This window comes from Natrix helvetica (assembly GCF_964273705.1).
Source record: "Natrix helvetica genome assembly, chromosome: 6".
Lineage (NCBI taxonomy): Eukaryota > Metazoa > Chordata > Lepidosauria > Squamata > Natricidae > Natrix > Natrix helvetica.
In genome coordinates, this window is record NC_138553.1 from 47,489,620 (window position 1) to 47,505,480 (window position 15,861).

The following is a 15,861-nucleotide window of genomic DNA, read 5'->3' on the forward strand; positions in this document are numbered from 1 at the left end:
AACGAAATTTTAAATAACATTGCTTCCCCAATGTTAGAAACTAATTTTACTAAGGAATTTCAGTCATCTATCTTTAAGACAGATAATGAAAATAAATTACTACAGCTTTCCCTAGTCTGATTCTTATAGGAATAAGTTTATGCAATAGAATAAGCATGCAGAGAGCAATAAAGTCATTTACAGAAGAATTTCTAAAGATTGATGCTTATCTTTCAATATCAGAAAAAAGTGCATTAGGAAATTACATTCCAATAGAAAGCCTAAGTATCTGGTTTAGCTGTATACTAAGAAAAAGAATGCACTTGTTGTGGCCCACCAGTGGAGCTGGTGGCAGACTCAGACAGTCAGGAGGTTGGGGAGGAACATGGGCAAATCCTGGAGTCTGGGGAAGGCTCTGATGAGTGCTCTGCATTGGACGCACAGATGGGGCCAGGGCCATCTGACAGTTATCAGCTGCCTTTGGAATCGGAGATCAGTGGGGCAGAAGAACAGCTGGAGCTTGTTCCCCATGTGCGCATGCACAGAGCTGCCAGGAGAAAGGAACAGTTAAGGACAAGGGCCGAGTAAAGGCGCAGGTGGATAGCCCCTCCCATAGGAAATAAAGAGGAGGAAAAGGGGAGCTTTCAGGAGACAATTTGTTCGATTAATTAGTATGAAGATTTGTTCGTGACTCTCAGAGACCCCTTGCCAATTATTTTCTTGTACAGTGTTGTGAAGATATCAGCCTGGCAGCTCGCGAAGCCTGATAAGGTCTGTGATTGTAAATTCACCCTTGAAAGACTGTTTGCCAGGACTTTGCTGAATGTGAATTAGAGGGATTCACATTAGCTTAATAAAAAGAGTTTTGTTGGGACAAGGAGTCTGCTTCATGATTTTATGAAGCTTAGGTCAGAATAGCACTAATCTGTTGTACTACATAAAGTCTGCTAATTTTGACTACATTTATTGTCCCTGGTGTTGACAGGATAAGAAGATACAATTGATTTATTTAGAGGCAGTGATTACAAAATGTATCTCATTATAAAATCTGAACCTTAAAATAATGAAACATGAAACAACTCTATAGGGGTTTCCTGCTTGAGCAGAAGGTTGGATTAAAACTTCTCCAAGGTCCTTCCAATTCTGTTATTCTACTATTCTTTGTTACTTTTTACTATATCACTGATATGACATTTTTATGTTTGTAACTCAGTTCCCCTGTTCTAATCCAACTCTTTTCCACTTGGCCTGAAAATAGACCATTTTTGTTCACACTAAAAATAGTTAATTCCTGATATATAATAAATAATCAAACAAATACTTGTTATATTTCTCATTAGTAATCATTTATGCTAGTTCACAAAATATATACACATCAATACCAAATGGAAGATTAGTTAGCAAGCTTCTTTTTTCATGCTGTAATTTTGGAAGTTCTTTGATTTCTTCCAATATATAAATCCTGCATTTATATCTTGCTTTGAAATTGGATAGGAAATTTTCTGTAGAGCATGAATGCATTAGCTTATTGAAACTTTATTTTAATGGAGAATGGGAGTCAGCCTTATTTAGAAATGACTTGAGATCAAAGAGTGGGGCATCACGATAATTTATGTCATTGGTCCTCATGCAAATGATGCAAATTACAGCATTATTAAATTATGCAAATGACAAACATTAATGCAAGTCTGCTGTATGTGAAGCCTTCACATAAATGTTTGAGAAAACCAATGTCTCATTTTATCTGTAGTTTGAACTAACATTCAGAATATTTTTATCTAGGGTTTGCACATTAATTTTTATTTATTCATACAAATAAATAAAATCTGTCTTTTCAACTTCAGTTGAACATAAATGTGATTTATTTCTATTGTACAGTATATCCACACATTTTATTATTTTAAAATGAAGTCTGTGGAATAGCTGTTGTCCATAAATCTTCTGCTTTATAATAGCTTGCCACTTGTCCTATTCAAATGTGCTATTTCCACTTGTTCTATTGCCTTCATGTGTTCTATGCAACATGAGAAGAATAATTACTGAACTCTTGCCTCTGGTAGTTGTGCTGCTGATATAAATAAAAAATGCCTTCCACATTTACACTTACAGGGCAAATCACCTACCATCACTTTCATATGTACTGAACTGCTTGGTTTAAGAATAGAAAGTCCAGAAAATTTGGACAAGATGGGCAACACAAAAATGTAATGAACAAACAAATGAATAAATGAATGTTAGAAGTTGCCTTTTCTTGTGCCAGGCCCTTAATCAAAATTCTATGCTGTCAGATATTTTCAGAGTTTCAGAGAGGCATTTGGGTTTTATTTTTCCTTATCCAAAGATAGTGGGGAATTGAACTATGAAACCTCTTCATTTAAAGTTGCTGTTTCATCATTGAACCCTAATCTTAAAGCAACTGATTGGACAATTACAAAAAGGAATTTGAATGAAGCATTTTTATTCAAATAGTCAATGGGACTGTAAACTTTACAAGACTACATTGGCCACTTTGAAAACCCAAAATCAAAGTTTTATTTTTTTCTACCTCAAGCACAAAGTCCAAAAACCATTTCCAATTTGAAACAAAAATAATTGTATTTTTTCTTTGATCAAAGCAGTCAATTTGGTCTCTTTGCAATGTATAAAATAATTCTGAATTCATTGCTTAATCCTGCTTCCAAAGTATTTTGAAACATGAGCTCCAAACCCAATACAAAAGCTTGGAGAGTGAGACAGGTGTCTCAGTTAATTCTCTTTAGTGATGAGAGCCAACCAATTACTTTCTTTCCTTACTGTTCTTTTGATCACTATCACTCAGAAGAGGCCCCACGCCTTTATTCCATATCTCAGAAGCCTTTCCATAGTAAAGCATATAGATAGGTCAGGACAGAACTGTTGAGTTCTTGATGTTCTCTTAATTTGATTTATTTCTTGCAGATGTTTCATTAAGAGGCTAAATAACATGATTTGTGCATGATGTTTTCTAGCCTGTTAATATTTTAATTGATTGCAGGAAACAAGCCAGGAGAAACCAAGATTAGAAGCTTTTCCTAAAGCTTTCCGGAGCTCAGATATATCGTCATTATCGAATCACTTTCACCAGTAGCATTCTCAAAGAGTATCCAAAGATTGATGAGGTAGGATGTTCTGATGCAGAAGCCGTGTAGGTTCTTCATCAACAACATTTATTCTTCTACTTCAGGTTTTTTTTTGGGGGGGGGGGATTTCAGAATGAATATTAAATCTGACATTTAAAAAGAAACCAAATCCATTCCATTATTCATTTTAACTCACCAAGCTACAGTCAATGAACGGGTTATTAAGATTACACTTAGCCCCTTCCTACATGGTTTAATGAGACAAAACTGTCCCTGCTTCACACTGGTAGACTTTTTTGCAGGGTCTTGTAGCATTGGATGCTAATCCATTTTGGGGTTCTGACTTTTTAAATAGATATAACAGCTAATCTAAGGGCTGTAACGCAGTTATGTAGTGTGCAAGTGTGTGTGTTGTTGAAATAAATTTAAAAGTGTCCTTGATTCTTTTATAGAACCTGGAAGAGATGAAGCTTTAAAAATAGAAGTCTCCTGTATCACAGCTTTTTCCCCTCTGGAACTGTACTGCTTTGATATCCAAGGAAGGAGAAGAGCTGCAGGCAACCTTGAGAAGCTCTGGTTTCGGTCCATTAATACCAACTCACAGGAATAGCAAAGATTCTCTAAGATGAAAGACAGGAATACTTTTTCAGTTCACACCCTTTAATTTGTCTAGAGACTTTTAAACATGGATTTATTTTGGATATTATGCAACCATCCTACCTGATGACTTCCAGGCTCCAGCTGCTACCCTCCATAAGAGCCTAATCAGGCAGATTTGGTTGGAAGCATAGAGATCTATAACTAAACATAATTATAAACTGCCTAGTGTAGGAAACCTGGTGATAGTGGCCACTCATGTACTGCAAACCCCACCCTAAATTTCCACTATCTCATCTTTTTTTAAAAAATGGGAAATTAGCAAAGGAAAACATCTGTCTGTGGCATTATCTATATCTGCATCTGACCCATTTGTATAGATATAGTGACATGGTGGCTCAGTAGCTAAGATGCTGAGCTTATCGATCAGAAGGTCGGCAGTTCAGCAGTTCAAATCCCTAGCGCTGTGTAACGGAGTGAGCTCCCATTACTTACCCCAGCTTCTGCCAACCTAGCAGTTCGAAAGCATGTAAAAATGCAAGTAGAAAAATAGGAGCCACCTTTGGTGGGAAGGTAACAGCATTTTGTGTGCCTTCAGCATTTAGCCATGCCAGCCACATGACCATGGAGATGTCTTCGGACAGTGCTGGCTCTTCGGCCTTGAAACACAGAGGAGCACCGTCCCCTAGAGTTGGAAATGACTAGCACATATGTGCGAGGGGAATCTTTACATTTACCTTTTATAGATTCTTAAGAAAGAAAGAGTATATGACTGACATGCCATGTTTTGTTAGGAATTATATACCAGCTATGACAAAAACACGAAGTTAGAGGAAGTAATAGTAAGAAATGTTATCAATTTGCTCATAAGTGAGAGTTTTGTGACTGGTCATATTTGCAGAAGTCAACATGTGAACAAAAAGTTTTCTGGTAGCCATTCTTGTGAGAGCACCAACAACATGCTTCCAATATTCAAACGGTGCTCAATCGATGCTGAATCCCCCCCTCCCGCCCCATCTCTGGTGTAGAAAATCAAGTATTTTTATCAGCCAGAGATAAGAAACACAAGGAATTTCTAACACCAACCCGGCCATATAAGAACAGCCAGAGATGTCAGATTCCATGATAATTTATGTACAACTTATTGTAACTGAATTGTAAACATTTTATAAGTACCTCTCCCCTAGCATTAGATAATAATAGAAGAAGAATACTTTAATAAATAACAATTTTTGGCCCATGTGGTAAGCAGAACTGGTTGTCTCTCTTATGAATGGTAGGACAGACTCATCCAGAGAATCCATATACTCGGGATGGCGAACCTATGGCATGTGTGCCCCAGGTGGCACACAGAGCCATTTGTCAGGGCATGCGAGGTGTTGCCCTGTCAGCTGGCCAGCATGCATGTGCGCACTGGCCAGCTGAGTTCAGCCTTTTTAAAAGCCATTTTTCACCCTCCCCGGGCTCCAGAGGCTTTATAGGAGCCTGGGGAGGGTGAAAAGAGCCTCCCCCGTCCCCCCCGGAGGCCCCCCGGAGGCTTCAGGAGCTTCCCTGAAGCCTCCGGAGCGCAAAAAACCGGCCCTATGGGCAAACTGGAAGTTCAGGAATGGACTTCCGGTTTGCTCGTAGGATCGGTTTAAGCCCGGGGTGGCGAACCTTTGGCACATGTGCCACAGGTGGCACGTGGAGCCATTTGTCAGGCCACGCAAGGCGTTGCCCTGTCAGTTGGCCAGCATGCATACACGCACTGGCCAGCTGAGTTCAGCCTTTTTTAAAGCTTCTGCAGGCTTCAGGGAAGCCTCCTGAAGGTCACTGAAGCCTCCGGAGTGCAAAAAACCCGGCCCTATGGGCAAACCGGAAGTTCAGGAACGGACTTCAGGTTTGCTCGTAGGGTCAGTTTAAGCCTCCGGAGGCTTCAGGGACCTTCAGGAGGCTTCCCTCTGGAGGGCTTAAACCTGCCCTCCGAGCAAACCAGAAGCCTCTGGAGGGCCTCCGGGGCGGGGGGGGAGGCTGTTTTTGCCCTCCCTAGGCTCCTATAAAGCCTCTGGAGCCTGGGGAGGGCGAAAAAAGCATGCAAAAAATGGGGGGGGGGAGTGCCTCTCATGCACTCATGCACACTGGTGTGTGTGTGTCACGCATTGCATTATGGGTGCGGCACACCTGCGCACGACCCTCCTGCGCTCCCCCCCTATGGCACGTGAGCCAAAAAAGGTTTGCCATCGCTGCCATATACTATGTTTTCATTCATAAAATCTATTTGTCTTTTGATCTTTGATTTTTCTCTTTATTTTCCAATCCAGAAAAATGCATGTGATAATTCATCTGTTATCTGTCAAGGTGGCATAAGTCAATTAATATGAAAACATATTACTTTTTATCATTTAAACAGTAATATCCCTAATGCAACTGAACTTTTTGTTGCCATAAAATGAATATTATATTGTCTTAAGGTAAATTTATTGCAAATCTTCTTCATATGTAGAAAATAAAATGTAAGTTATCTTAAATGATTTTAAGAAGAGGAGAGCAAAAATACAGCAAAAGTGCAGATTCATCCGTTCCTTTCTAAAGCTTTTCCTTTTGTTCCTCTTCCTGTTGATTCAGTTATGTGGCCCTGGCTCACAGCAAGTGTGCTCTTCCAGGAAATCATGAATTGAATTTTCTCATCTCCAGGCAGGGAAGTATTTGTACTTAGGTTGTTACTTGAATCACAATGTTTATTCTTTGAAGAATAAGAAGAGAGGATGAAAAAAAAAAAAGGATAGTATTATCTTTAAGACAACTCCTCCCATAACAGGGGCATAACAAAGCCTCTTTGCAATATCAAACTGGGGTTGCAGATCCCAAAGGAACCCCTCCTCCAATATATGCAAATGTGTGTTTGAATCTGGCACATGTAGATGTACATATATTGTGTGTACGTGCACATAAATACTCCAAAAAGGCAGATCAGACCAAAAAACTAAAATTGGAACGAAATAAAATAATAACTGATTCAGTTATTTGCAAAATAAGGTATCATACTTCTAAAATCAATTTCCTACATCTGCATATACCAGCCATTCTTCCTTACACAATGAGATACATAAATATACACACATGTTCTTTTGCCCTTCCCACCTTCCTGTAAAAAAAAAACAGCAACAAAGGAGGAGGAAAAACAAGGGCGAAGAGAAAATAGTCTATTTAGACCTTGTGAAAAGACTGAAATTGCACATGGAAGCAGTCCCAGCCAAAACCAATTTTTCATCTCAAAGGTTTCCATGTTTCTTGCAGCAGTTTTTGTAGCTGTTTCTATCTCCTGCCCATTTTTAATGAATTCTTCTCAGAAAATATAAGTTAAATGTAACCAGCCCTGCATTCACAAGTAATTATTTAGAAGGAAAAGTAATTTTGTCTTATCAAGTAATGCGATAAGCATGCTAACAGTACCACATAACTAGTCAGATATACTTTCTACTGATTTTGAGAAGCCTTATTTTCAAGCAAGCGTGCTTAAGACAGGGGTGTCCAAACTTGGCAACTTTAAGACTTGTGGACTTCAACTTCCAGAATTGCAGAAGGGAAATTCTGGGAGTTGAAGTCCACAAGTCTTAAAGTTGCCAAGTTTGGACACCCCTGGCTTAAGACTACAACCAAATAGTGCAATCCTGTACATGCTTTCCTGGATGTGGGTCCTTCAGAGTATATAATTGCAGCATGGACTGAATGTTCAGGTGTCTGGTTTCTTCTTGCATCTTCTATCTTGGACCAAATAATTTCTGGACATTGCTTTGTGCATCTAAATCAATATAGCTCTCAAATGCTATTAGCAAAGGCCAATCCTGTTTTTGGAAATGGAGAAAGGATTATTTAGTCTTTTCAAAAATTTGTCAACAGTTGTCACTGACTTCTGCAAAGGAGTGGGGGAAGATAAGCTGAATGAGGCAATGCACATGTTCAACAGCAATTGGCTACTCTTCTCTCATGTTTGATGTTCATAAGTAACAAATTGCCAAAAATAGTCTATTGATGGCATTTTGTCCTTGGTGTAGTTTAAACATTTCTGAGAAGACTGTAACAAGAAAAAAATATTTTTTTAAAAATGGAAATTAATAAATAATTTAAGAATTTAGGTAGTATGCAATGGTTACTTTAAGTCAGTTGACTATGTGGCATTTAATTCAAGTGCATGAATCTGTAGGAAGAAAAAAGATGCCAATAGTATTAAACGTGGCATTGCTAAATATGTGCTCAACTAAAAACTAATAAAACAATAGGCTCATATCCATTAAAATTAATAGAATCTAATGAAGATCAGTGTTATGTAAGTATAAGGCCCTACACCGTTGAAATGGTGGTAGACATTGAAGAGTTCTATAGGAAGCTGCAAAGAGTACTGGATGGAAAATCAGGAAACAACGTAATATTTAGTGATCAAAGTGCCAAAGGTAGAGGAAAATCTTCCCTTCATGACAGACCCTGAAACAATTCAGAGTGGTATGAAACAAGTGATCTTCTTTTTGAAGTGAGCTTATGTTACAATGGTTACTGCTTATTTATCATGTATTTCCAAATCCTCCTCACAAAAGCTGGAAAGATCAGTGATATTCTGATTAAATAGAAGAGAAAGTATAAAAATCCTCCAGTCAGACTTCATTTAAACCCTATTCTCTTGCTCTAGCATTGTAGATACTGCAGGCCAGAAGGCAAGGCAGAAGAATATAGGGTTTACTAACCATATCAACATTTGGTTTAGTTTAGTTTTGTTGCAGGACGTCTAGAAGATTTTCCATCTATTATTATAAACTCATGGTAACTTCAGAAAGGTGCATATGTCTATTCCATTCTATTCCATTCCACAAAGTGGATATATAATGGCGCCATGAAAGTCAGCCTGGGATCCATTAACATAGTAGGACAGAACTCTTCTGCTAGTAGATACAAAGTGAGAAGTCAAGGAAAGAAGCTGCTTTGGGTTGTGCAGCAGTTAGTTGTTCTGTGGACTTAGAATTTCTTTTGCCCCACTCTTTGCCCCACTCCTTCAATTTTGTTAAAGAGGTGACTCTCATCTTTTGTTGCTTTCCCCCAATTGGCAGGTCCTGTGCAGGTCCTGAGCATTCTCGCCACTAAGGGGTCAATTCTAAGAGATTTGCAAACCTATGGCACGTGTGCCACAGGTGGCATGCAGAGCCCTTTCTGTGGGCACATGAGTTGTCACCCCTGCTCAGTTCTGCTGTGCATGCATGTGCGCCTCCCATCAGCCAGCTGATTTTTGTATCTCAGCCACACATACGCATGGGTTGTATGTGGGAGATGTGTGCACATGTGTGGGAGCAGGGCACATGCGCAGGGGTCGCACATGCATGCATGGCCTGTAGGGTGCATGTGGGGCACTGCATGTACATGTGTAGAGGCAGGGTGCATGCAGGAGGGTCACATGTGCATGTGTGGGGGCAGGGCATGCAGGGGGGCAAGCTTTGCATTAATGGTGTGCGGGCATGTGCGCTTTTGGCACTTAGTGCCAAAAAGGTTATCCATCACTGGTTTAGTGTATATGATCATTCTTTCTAAAAGTCAACAACTTTTCATAACTTTTCATAGTTGTTCAAAATTATTCACTTTGCCTCTCTAAAAACAATTTGGCTAATCTTTAAGACATATTGTCACACAGAACTTTAGCTTAAGAAGAAAGACAGCTTCAATCACTTTGTCGTTGTCCCAAATCTTTAAAACTTCATGGGAATTGAATAATGTCAGTTATATTTTGATTCCATTTGTCTTGAAATAAAGATATGCATGCTGAAGTGACAAATACACAAACTATTCTGGCATTGACTATTTATATACATAGGTCTCTGCACTTTACCATCTGGCCAGCAACTTGCTGTGTCTACTCTGTGTATTTGGAAGTTTCCGTTATCTATCCCATGTAACATAACCAATGCAGTTTTATTTTTATTTAATTTAACTAAGGCTGCACAATCTGGATTGCATAAATATGGACAACTACCAGATGGCAGCAACAGGTTAGCATTTTTGGAGCTCTTTGCTGCCACTGGATATTGCCCATATTTTTGCACTCCAAATCTGGTGAATCCATTGGATTACAAATCTTATACAGTAAGGTTGAAAGTTTGCCTATTGATTAAGTAAAGCATCTCCATTTTCATTTTCAAAAGAATAATATGAAAATGTTCAGTTCACACGGGTGAATAAAATTTAGAACGTTGCCATACATGTAAGCTTTGTCTCTAGTATTCCAAACAGTTTCCCACATCATGTAAGTTCAGTGCAAAGGGTTGTTTAAGTACTTTTACTAATTACCATATACAAATCCCATCAATGAGAACTTTAATAAGGCAGACTTTTCACAGTATGTTGAGCTGAAGGCCTCAGAGAGTATTTTGACATCTTTGGCAAATATTTTTATCTCTAGCAGTTAGAAAGCCAGTGGGAATAGGAAGGCTGTATGCTGTATGGAGATGCCTCATAACCCTCCACAGTTATAGTTTTACTCACGAGTAGGCAACATCTGATTAGAACTAGGATCATGTTCCAATCAGAAATTACCAATTGTGAGCAATTTTTATTGCAAACTGAAGGGAGAGACATTAACAAATGGAAGTTGTTATGATTATCAATTCATGTTTTGCTTTCACTTTCTAACAGTTAAACTGGAAGCTGTTTAGTATGATGAATTAATCATTCTGAGCACAAACATGCTCCATTATTATGCAATCATATGTTTGTTATAAACTGAGTCTTGATATGCCATATGTTCTTTGACTTTTATGTTTCCCATGTCATCCGTCTAGAAACATATTGATTTTGGACAGTCCATTGGGTCAGAGGGGGCTGGCTTAAAAATGTTAAGCTATTTTTTACATGTATGAGTAAACATTTTTTTGATTTAGGTTATTGTAAGACTTGTGCTGCTTCTGCTTGTATGGCCAAAGCAGTGGTGAAATTCATTTTTTTTTTTACTACTGGTTCTGTGGGCGTGGCTTGGTGGGCATGGCATTCCCTCCCTGCTCCTGGGAGAAGGATATTGCAAAATCTCCATTCCCTCCCTGCTCTGGGGCCAGCCAGAGATGGTATTTGCTGGTTCTCCGAACTACTCAAAATTTCTGCTACTGGTTCGCCAGAACCTGTCAGAACCTGCTAAATTTCACCCCTGGGCCAAGGAATCTGGAGTGAGTAGAGAAGGCAACCCAGGAATTCTCATTTGATTCAGTTAAGGAGAAGGAACATGACTTGGTCACCATCTAATATTATAAAGGATATGACTGATGCTCTATTTAATACGTTTGGATGTATTGGTGCTAAAGGTAATCAGGTACACATTTGTCCAATACAATGCATCCTAAAAGGAGACATGGGGCCGGGGTGGGGGGGAGGTTCTAGTGATACAGAAACTGTTACTTCACCTTATCATTTCTGGCATTCTCTTCTTCTTTTAAAAACATTTAATCTAGGAATTGACTCAAAAAAATGTACTGTCTAATACATTTAAAGAAAATCAACAAATTGGCAACTAGCATGAAGTAGAGGGAAAAAAAAACATTTACCAAACTATCCAAGCATATTGCAAACTATGGTGACTCACAAGGTTAGAATGCTGGGCTGCTGAGGGCAGGCTTGAGTTTTAGGCCGATTGCTGTTGCAGGGCAGGGTGAGCACATTCCAGCTCCTGTCAACCACACAGTTCAAAAGTCGGCAACCATGAGTAGATTAATAGGTACCATTTAGGTGGGCAACTTCACAGGCTCATGAAAGGAGTCCCCAATTCCTCCCCCCCCCCCGGACAATGATAATGTCACTGGCAAATCCTTTTGCCACATTAGCACTCTGGTGTTTCTGACACAGAAAAAAAAGTGTATTGAAAATGTCTTCTGAAGAAAAAAAAAAACGGAAGTGCTATATTGCATATGTCCCTATGGACCCTGGCATCTGAATATCTTTAGTATTGTCTAGATAGGTCTTTTGGTGTAACCCAATTTCTTCAGTAGACGGCAAGGAGTGCCACCAAACATTAGGCAGGTAACAATCTAGAGCAGGATCTCATATACTGGATAAAATATGTGAGGAATATATATGAAATTGGCGATCTATGAAATCCGCAGACACTATACCATTTAGTCTTTGTGTGTCTCTGTGTATACAGAGACTCTCACAAACTAATACCTTGAATTGCACTTACAAATTATTAGCTCAACTATGAAAATAACAGCTCTGCTCCTAACTTTCAGTAATGAACAGGTCAAATACTTTTCAGAGACTCGGGCTGTTCTCTCCGACTTTTACCTTGATTATTATTTGCTAAGTATAAAAATGGATTACATGCAAAAACATAAGTATTTTTTCAATAGAGAAATTTTGTGGATAACTTTCTTCAATAAATCTCTGGCAAAATGCTTGGGAAAATATCTTCCCACCACCTTGCTACATGGATGTAATTTATTACACGCAGGAAGTTATTTTTTCCATAGCAGCCTCCATGGTTTGTGCCTGTGGCTGGTGAAAGTTGAATCCTAGTTCTATTTGTAACTGACCTTGAAACAAACATTTTAGTGGAGAGACAAAATTAGTGAAAACAAACTTCCAAATCACCCTGGCAATTTCTGTACAGATTTTTATTTCTGGATAAAAGACATGCAGTGTCTTTCTACAACCCCTTTCTGCTAATAACGTAGAGACTGATGCCGTTTCGGAGTCACAGAAGTAGATGATGTATTGCTTATAATTTTCTTTATGAATCATCTCTTTCATTATGAGATATCTCATTTTTGTATATTCAGTAGAACAAATTAATGCTATATAAATAAACTGCATGTAAATATTTTAGTCTTATTTCAGATGTAGCTCTTGCGTGTGATGGCTTTGAGAAATAACACCATTATTATAATAATTATTTATTAACGTATTTTATTCTTCTTACAAAACATGCTAAGCATAATTATAGACATAAAAATGAACTTATGCAGAAGGCCAGTTGAAGAACATTTTCTGTAAATTGCATGTGTCCTTGCCTTTCGGCCTTGCATCATCTGGTATCTGAGAGATTTTTTTTATATGGCTCTGCTTCCTGCCCAGCCCTGCCCATGGTTAAACGGCTGTTCTTTGTGTTGCTAAATATAATCCAGACAGCAAAGAGTTACTATTGATTGGACAAGACTCCTGATCTATTTTTTACACATACCTAATATGGTTCAGAAGCAGCCAATCAGGTGTTGGGCAATCTCTCTAATGAGTAAAGTGGGCTTGGTGCTCCTCCCCCTCCTCCCCCCCTTCTTCATCTGAGCTATGCCACTGAAAGGACAACAGTAGCAGCTGCAAAGCCAGGCATCTGCAGCTTCATTAACCTTATTTTTTGGCGGGGTCAACAGATGACCCTATTAAAAAAAAAGATACTTTCAAGTATCAGAATTTATCAAAATGTGCAAGGTCCCAACCTAGTCCTTAGGGCAAATATATCCAAATGGATCAAATCCAAAGTTCAACGTTGATGCTGTAGAGGCATGCATAATCAACATGAGACACATATAAACGAAGACTTCAGTCCCATGGCAATGTCACCATCTTCACTTTTTTATACCCCGCTAAGGCCCTTGTTATTGCTGATTCTGCTTTCAGCAGTCATGTCTGCTATATAAATAAAAGGTTACCTTAGCATGGTTTCAATATTTCAAATATACATTTACTGGAACTTGATTTGAGCAATGAACAAATCTCACAGTGGTGGTCTAATAGGAGTGAAATTGTGTGCCATGAATTGTAATGTTTAGCATTTTACCTCCACAAGGTAGGGAGGTGCCTCTTGCTGTTTTCCTCTAGGTATGCCATCTGTTGGTTGAATAAATGTGTACTAATCCAAAAACTGTGATGCAGTTAGTAGACAGCAATGTTCAGGAAGCAAGGCCCTTCCCCATCTCTTAGAGCAGACTTATTAAAAAGATCCATGTACCTTTAGTAGCTTCTGGAAGGAAGAAAGTTCATTATATTCTACTAGTGAAAGAGGTTAAAAAAACATATAGTACCTAACAAAAGAGATCAATTTTCTGTTAATTCTTTTAAGTTGCAAAAACTAAATATCAAGCATTTATGTACAGAAATTCATGGTCTAATCTAACCATAAAGTTCCTCTTCAGAAAAATGGCACATGTGGATAATTTCTCTCCTATCAGCGTATCAGTTGATTTTTTTTCTCATCAAAATAAATTATCTTTCATTTTATTTTTGAAATTATTGATAGACTACTTGAATTTCTAATTAAAAATGGAAGAGGAAAACTAAAGGATTGGCTATCTCACCCTTTTTACCTGTCTAAGAATAGGAACATACAGACATTTGAAATAGCTCATGAAAGAAAGAAAAAAGTCAATTGCTAGTATTTAATACTGGAATCTCAGTTGAACTGAATGGTCCCTTGATAGCCAATATGTAATCTATTTCACTGTAGTTTTAAATGAATAAGATTACAGTCACTCAAACATTTCCACAACACTAGTTTGCAATTTGAATTACATTATCAATCCAGTCTTTATTGCTCACTGTGAATGTGACTCTTCTTATTTCAAATAAATATGTTGCTCTGGTGCATTTCTTTCATAGAATTAGTGTTTTCTTAAAAAAAAACTTGTAACTTTTCTATTAATTATTAGCATCAAACCAAATCAATTCACTGCAGGATGAATCTTGCATCCTTGTTGAAGGTTATGGACTGGACTCCATCAATTGGTCCAATGCAGATTAGTAGGTAAATGTTTTTTTTCTAATTTGCTAGTAAGATTGAGATAGAATGATTGATCCAAAATTACTTAGCCAGCTTCTGTGCCTAAGAGAAGATTAGAATCTGGGTTTCCTAGTCTTATGCCTTAATCCCTATCCTTCATTGGAGCTCTCCCTATTAAACATGTTATCCAAAATACTTTGAACAACACAATATTTTAAAATTTAGATTTTTTTTTAAAAAAATAGAGGTTTTTAAAAAAAATATTACGGAATTCCTGGAATGTAATTGAGTTGAGGAAGAACATGAGAAAACAAAGAGGTCTTTCAGAAGATCTGAGGAGGACAACGGTAGTTCTGACCCAGTGCAAGTATTCATTAACCAAGATATCTGAAGCTGATTTGAGAGAGAACATGACCTTTATAATAGAGAAAGTGGATGAACCTATATCTATTCATTTTTGTCATGATTTCATAAAAGCCTTAAATAATATAGCCGATATCTAAAGCACAAAAAATACTTCTATTAGATTCTGCCCAAAGCTATTTACTCTTGGTGGCTTTCTATCTCCTGTTCCAGATGGCCTACAAAAACTGATATTTCAAGTGAACCTCAAATCAAAAGGAGATGTGCTAATATTCCATCTAAGTAGAGTTGCCTGCAAGAGAACCTGCAATCTGGTAATACACGTAATTAGATACTCAACCATGTTACATCCCTGTCAAGAAGCCCAATGCATCAAAATGGATTATTCCTGCACATTGAATCGTTTAATGCAGAAAAGGGGATTTCAGCCAATGAAGGGTGATTTTAAGCTCCAGATTTAATAGTTTTCTGGGTCTTTTATTTTATTTATTAATAAATATGTACTGTGTATACCATTCATCACACTGTCCAGAGCTATTCTTTTCTTTCTTTATATACATTATTTGGGAACAAGGCAAGCCATACTACGTTTTGTAAAAACACATGCATACACATTACTTTAAAAAAAGTAAAATGTCTAGCCACTTATGTTCTTGCAATAAAGTATTTTTTTAAAATAAAAAGATGCTGCAGTAAGTAGTGCCAGCATCTACTATTCCTTATAAAGACGGGTAGGGGGTCCTCTTCTGCTTTGGAGCCTTGTCCTTTGGACTTTTGCTCAAGTGACATTGCCAGGATTTTCAAAGGATTTTTAGATGCTTCCCTTTTATTTCTATACCTTTATTTCAGTTAGCTGCTCAAGTTGATGACTGCTGTGTATCAGATCCTTAACAGCCAGCAATTAACAGTCTCCAGTCAAATAAAAACTACTTCTAAAGTTACTAAGATATGTTAGAAGAGATTTCAGATGGTCAAGCAAAATCTTAAAATTTCTCCTATACTTCTAAACCCAAGAGGGTTCTAAAGATTGTGTGCTATGTGTTTTGAAAAGATGAGTTTTATGTGTCCCAGCAGTTCCCACATTTGCAAATACCATTTTTTTTTAACTTT

General features: G+C 37.9%; 1 protein-coding gene across 1 annotated transcript in view; it reads right to left on the minus strand.

Annotated features, from left to right (window-relative positions):
• Positions 1–15,861, minus strand: part of IFNG (interferon gamma) — a 128,029-nt gene that overhangs the window by 67,232 nt on the left and 44,936 nt on the right. The gene's annotated exons all lie outside the window — the stretch shown is intronic.